Source organism: Triticum aestivum, unplaced genomic scaffold (genome assembly GCF_018294505.1).
Source record: "Triticum aestivum cultivar Chinese Spring unplaced genomic scaffold, IWGSC CS RefSeq v2.1 scaffold84827, whole genome shotgun sequence".
NCBI lineage: Eukaryota > Viridiplantae > Streptophyta > Magnoliopsida > Poales > Poaceae > Triticum > Triticum aestivum.
Window position 1 is genome coordinate 142,900 of NW_025228153.1, and position 6,602 is coordinate 149,501.

Genomic DNA, 6,602 nt, shown 5'->3' on the forward strand with positions numbered 1-6,602 from the left:
CCCCCCCCCCCCAAGCGGACAAATGCAGGAGGAAATTTGCAGGTTGCCGTTGGAGATGCCCTTAGCGATTATTAGCAAACCTGCCCATGCATTTCAACGGGAAACAAAAAATTTAATTACCTGCTAGCCAAATAAGTATGACTCAATACCCCAATATATGCATGTCTCCTACTTTAACACGGTGGCTCATCATGTTGCCACTTATCTATCTTCCCTACCTCGCCGATGATGTCCGCGATGTCCACGTGATTGCAATGTATGCGACGCGGTAAATCCCAACGCATTGAGCTTGCCAGAGCACAACACACTTGTCATTGTGTCGTGCAAGGGAATGTATAAAACTTTGAAAACATATCTCATCAATCACAAACTACTCCCAACACATGGACATCTAAAGACTTTCCAACAACTAATCAAATCCTAGACATAAAAGACTTTTGAATCAGCTAACAGTTTTACGAATCGACAACTTTTTTTTTGGAATTTGAGATATTTTTTAAAATATGGGTTTTTTAAATCACAAACATTTGTTTTGTTTAGACGGACATTTTTTGAAATGCATGAACAATTTTTGAATTCATGCACATTTTTTGACTTGGCAAAAAATGGGGAACAAATTATGAAATTCTGATATTTTTTTGACTTTTTGTGAACATTTGCTAAAATGTCATGGACATTTTTTCAGATTCATGAATATGTTTTGAATTCACGATCATTTTTTCAAAATCATGCACATGATTTTATTTCCTGACAAATTTTCCCAAATTATGGATTGTTTTTAGTAGTTTTCGAATAGTATTGTAAAATCACCAAACATTTTTTGAATCCGTGAAAATTTTATGATTTCCCGAGAAGTTTTTTGAGTTTGCAAAAAATATATGATTTCTTGTATTTTTTTCAAAACTCGCAACTTTTTGAAATTGGGAAATCCCGAATTAATTTAAAGAAGGAAATAACAAGAAAAATGAGAAAAGAAAAGACACAAAAACCTAATAAAAAACAGAGTCTTCACCTCTGCACATGGGCCGACCCATAAACGCGTACGTGGGGGGAGGCGGTGCGTGGATGAAAAAAGGGGAGGACGCGGGGATAGAACCTTAGTCCCCAGGGTGGGGAAAAGCGGGAGGACCCGAGGATCAAACCTTGGTCTCCAGGGTGGAAGAGTCCACTATGGCATTTGTGCGTTGGTGATATATATATGGTATGGTCTCCATAAAAGAACCAAGCATTATGGTGAATTTGGAACGAAAAATTGAATTGCTTTCTTCACCTATGGGTGGCATAGTGGTTAATTTATAGCAACTTCAGGGGTATTTTTTGGACGGACATGCAGAAGCACTAATCTCTTTATTAGTAGGTATAGAATAGTTCTGGTTGGTAGCAGTGGGTGCCTATTGCGATCTTCAAGGGTGTTTACATGTGTTCCTCCCTTAATTACTGCCTATTCAGTGCAAGATCCAGCATACGGCAACCGGCAAGGAGGAAGGCAGTCAGAAAGGCTTTCCATGTGATCTTATTTTCAGAGGTGGTTTGATGTCAAGTTTCTCCCCTTGTGTACTAACTACAATTTTCATTAATAAATATAAGGTGCCCTTTGGGTATATTCTCTAAAACAAGTGTAGACAAACATACTCTCTACTGGAAACATCTATCGAGATATATGTCGGATGCTTCGTTATAGATCAAATGCTTTGTCATGATGTTTAATGACACTAAAATGCAGCAGAATGTATAAATATCTTTATCTTCATCTTTACTATTTATTAAACGGAGATGGTTAGTCTGATGTTTCATGCGTTCATCCATACATCTCACGTATATTTTCCACATATAGACACTCTAAAATATGACAAACTAACTTGAATTCAACATAACTAATCTGCAATAATCAAACTCAACCACACATATAAATCTCTAAAAGTGTAGACTAAACCATAGAGGCATGCAATTTTATATTTATTTTTAGTTTTATCCATGTCTTGAAAGACATAATCTAAAATATTTTTCCTAAGTGTGAGTGTAATTAAAATGGGTTTGCAAGACCTTAATGACGTGACTGGATATAGTATAAGCTTAATAAATAGATTTTACAACGAAAGACTAAACTGGGGTACCAAGGGCTAAGGCTGGACATCAATCCACAAGGAACTGGTTGGGAAACTATCCTAGCAAACGAATACTCCAGCTTCATGCTAGGGGACGCACTACCAGAAACTGAAATTTTTCTGTGCGTTATAACTTTTCCTGTCGGGCCCGCACTAGCGCACAGGAAAATGGGCCATATTCCTGTGCGCCAGGCAAAAACTCACAGAAAAAACAATATTGCTGTCGGTCCTGGCCCGGCCCACAGGACTAACCAATATCCCTGGCGTGCGTAACCCACAGCGAAAATGAAGCCCAGGTTTGCCGCCATGAATTCAGCCACGCGCGCGAAAACAAAGCCCGTCCCGCCGCTGAACTAATTTTTGGGCTGCCGCTCACCGGTTGGAAAACTTGGAATAAAGCCCCAGCGAAAAAATCCCAGTCATTCCCCACCCGAGCCAGACAGCGGCGCCCCCAAATCCCAGATCTGGCCGCCGCCAGCCATCGGCGTCCCAGATCCCTCGTCGTCTCTACGCAGATGCGCCCCAAATCCGTCGCCAACCTGCTGCGCCCCAGATCCCTCGTCGCCGGATGCGCGTCCGCCAACCTCTCTCCCGCCCCATTCGCCATACTCGCTGGGTTGCCGAACAAGGAACAGCCGCCGCCGGAATATGGCCGTCAACTTCGCCTCTACCTCCGGAGGGTCGCCGTAAAGGTACCTGCTAATGTCGTCAATCGATCGCCATCGCATCCTTCTATGAGTGCCGCCCCTTTCCATCCAGGTACCACCCTTCCAGATCCATTTTTTTCTTCTTATTTTCCCTTCTTTAGGATTTGTTTCCATTTCCTGATTAATTTCATATGTGAGTACCCCCGACTCTAATGACCAGAAAATAACGAGAATGGTCTCCTTCCTCATTTGCTGGGTACTGGTAGAAGAAAATGGCTCTATACAGACATTGGTCTTGAATAGGCCAAGGTAGTTGATGTCTCTCCTCTGCAACCGTATGTCTGCAAGAGATTCTACTAGTAGTACTAGCTAGAACCACAACTGCTTTTAGAAAGTCTGATATATTTTGATTTTCATCTTCCAGGTTACAGGACTCCTAAAAAATCACTTCTTCAGAGGAGGGAAACAAAGTTGGACTGTTAATTGTAAAGGTAATGGACAATACTGCATGCTTGTTATCATTTAATATATCACTGGTTTCTCAAATATAGCTCTGCATATCTTCTTTTTCTGGTTTTGTAATTGTGGGTCACCCCTTCCAATATTTGTATTTTGTGTATCAACATGTAACTGGAAGTTGTAACTAGAGTAAGAAGTAACAGCGAACATTGGTTTCTCAGTTAATTTTCTCAAGATCGAGCAGTAAATAAGAATCATGAAAAAGACATTAGCAGGTTCTATACATAAACTATTTTTTTGTCTTGTGTTGGTACACACGGTGCATAAGGTTTTGTACTTGTGCTTTCACCCTTCCAAAATTTATCATGAATAATTGTATGGCATGTTTTCTCCTATATATTACAATAAAATTCGATGTCTAGTATGCTCAAGATCATCTGGTCTGTTTTGAGCCAATAGCTGCTACATTTGTTCAGTCATAAACTCCTAATGTTACTTTCCATTCTATTTCCTTATGATTTTTTTATTGTCTCACTATCGAGTATGTAACAGTTTTGCTCTCTAATTTGTTTGTCCATACCCTTTGATTTAATCTCTTTCATTATTTTTTGATTTAATAAGAATTGAACAAACATCACACGTTATCACTCAATGTAAGAAATTGAATAATATTCTTCCAAATGAAGTGGTACTATTCCCTTCCATATTTTGTTGTTGTATGCACATCAACCTATAAATTAAATATTGGTCAACACCTATTTGAGGTCTGATTTTTTTAGTTTGCAATCCATCTTCAGTAGGAGCAAAATTCAAGATTCGAGATCTACGAGAGATGCAAGAGCTTTTGTTCTAATCAAGGTATTTTTACTTTTGCTTTCACCCTGGACTCCAAACTTGTATCATTAATAATTATCAAATCAAGTTGCCTTGTGTATATTAAAACATACCGTGCTGTGTTCAGTGTGCCCAACATCCTCAGATCAACATTATTGAGCCAGTAGCTGCTATATTGGTTTAATCTGCAAACTACCCCTTTCTATTTCTTTGGGACCCTTTATTGTCTCACCATGCAGTACTGTAAAAATGTATTATTGTCTCACCAATGATCCTTTTGGTTTCATTCTCTTTCATTATGTTATGATTTAGGGACCAATGATCCGTTGCATGGAAATTACACGGAATAGGATCAGCACAACAAGGAGACTGCAGCAGGACGTTAAGGTTATCAATAAAGGCAAGAAATTCTACTTATTCTTCTGAATAAAGAGGTACTGTTCCCTGCTGTTACATTATTGAATAATTGCATAATCCTTTGGTTTTTACTGTTATGGAGATGATGATGACTCTGCCCATTTTTCTCAAACATCTGAAATGGTTAGACTTAACTCCTTGTTATTTTCTTACTATACAATTTTGTGGTGATGCATCATTGAGCACTTGCACTTAAGAGTATTGACATTGGTACTGTGATTTGAGCCTGACTTGCAAGAAGCCTCTAATATCTCATCAATCCAGACTGTTAGGTGATAAATATTTCTACCTAATCCAGAAGCATGTGGTTAGGTTGTCATTTGAATGGATTTTTTCAGTTGCATGGTTTGTATAAATCTGAGATATGATTCTATCACAAATTACTCCATTATTTTTTCCATATAGCTGTAAAATTGGGTAACTTTGCTGTGACAAAAACAAGTTGTGTATATATGCCACTGTTATTGCGAGAAACTGAGATATCAGATCGATTATGCTTATTATATCTTATAGATATTGTTCCTGTTTGTTGTCACCTTTTTGTATCAAAGTGTTGACACTTGCACCTTTTTTTATGCGAGACACTTGCACTTTTGTACAAGTTCATTTATGTCCACTGCAGGGTAACCTTGAAGAGAAGCTTGCAACTTAAGCTGTAACCAAACATTATGAAAAGAGGTCTCACGCTGTGAATATTTAGTTGATGCACTAGTGATTTTAGATGTTGCACCTCTGTTTTCATTCTCTTTTGATTCATGTATGTAAATTTGATGGAATTGTATCCGATGTATGTGAATTTGTAACTCCATGGTTGATGGAAGCTATTGATAGCGATGTTTCTTTGTTCTAAACAATCAGAGTAATAAAATAGCTATGCGTAAGACCATCAATTCTAAGATTTTTTTTTGTTCATTGGACTCAATTTTTCCTGGCGGTTATGTATGACAGGGATATGAAATTTACCTGGTTTACCAAACCTGACGACTGTGTATCCCTGTGAGGCCAAAACCGTCAGAGAAACAATGAAAACCGACAGGAAAAATGTTCCTGTCGGCCAGCCGACAGGCATATCATAATTTCCCTGTCGAGCTATGCCTGACGGCTAACCCTGACGGTTGGCCGACAAGAAATACTTTCCCTGTCGGTAAACCCTATTTTCCTGTCGGGTTTCGGCTCACAGGAATATTTCTGTTTCTGGTAGTGACGTCGGCACTTCAGCTGGGATCTGGCCAAAACAAGAATGCTTTTACATCGTTACCTTCTTGAAGGCATTGCTCGGATATGCTCATTCAGGTTCTTCAGGGTGAAAACCTAGATTCTGACTTTGGATGGTTGGATCCGGTGGCGGCGGCGCTTGAGCGCCAATCCCTTTCTGAAGGCGTTGCTGTTGAAGAATCTCGTCGGTTGTGTGATGTCATGGGATGTTTGGTGCGGATACGGTCACCGATTTAGTTTGCTGATCACCGATCTGATCTTTTTTGTGTTTTTTTATCGCCTATGTATAGCTTTGGTCTTATTTGACTTTGCTATTTATCGGCGTGTTTTTGTGTGTGTGTGCGCGTTGATGTTGACTGTGTGCATCTTAGTTATGCAGAGGCCGGGTGTGTGCTCACTATATTTGTATTCTCTTGATGCTCCATTCCGAACCAATAAAATTCACCCTTTGTCGAAAAAAACTATCTTTCCCTATCACCAGGAGCTCCCAATTGAAACTGACGCGTATCTGTCCCTGACGCCGTCGGCTCCCAACAAAACAGATGGCTAATCTTTCCTTGCACATCAAGTTAAATTTTTCTATTGAGGAAAGGGACAGTTTGTCCCCTGTTAGCTTTTTAATCTTGATTATATCTCTGTATATGTAGTTTTCGTTATGCATGTAGTTTAGACGGTCGTAGGGTGGTGTAGTCCGGCGAAGCCTCGGTTCAATGTGCGGAAGAGGAGAGATGCCGGGTTGTCGTGTGATGCGACAGGCAAGGCGAGATGCCGATGGTGTGAAGCCGCGGTGCCGTGTGATGCGGCGAGCATGGTGGGATGCCGATTATGTTGTGCGATAAGGTGATGCCGTGAGAAACGGCAAGGCGCAATGAAGACTGAACTGTGATGAGCTAAAGTATGATCAAGTGGAGCCGAGTGATGCGGC

At 40.0% G+C, this 6,602-nt stretch overlaps 1 long non-coding RNA gene across 3 annotated transcripts; it reads left to right on the forward strand.

Annotated features, from left to right (window-relative positions):
• The first annotated feature begins 1,960 nt into the window (after nucleotides 1-1,960).
• On the forward strand, nucleotides 1,961-5,348 carry LOC123173433 (uncharacterized). 3 transcript variants are annotated; one of them, XR_006486211.1, is made up of 6 exons: nucleotides 1,961-2,864; nucleotides 2,973-3,061; nucleotides 3,177-3,243; nucleotides 4,009-4,069; nucleotides 4,358-4,479; nucleotides 5,085-5,348. It is a non-coding gene; the product is annotated as an uncharacterized lncRNA (long non-coding RNA). The 3 variants fall into 3 exon arrangements; XR_006486210.1 differs by having other exon boundaries at nucleotides 2,973-3,087; nucleotides 4,358-5,348; XR_006486209.1 differs by having other exon boundaries at nucleotides 4,358-5,348.
• Nucleotides 5,349-6,602: the final 1,254 nt, after the last annotated feature.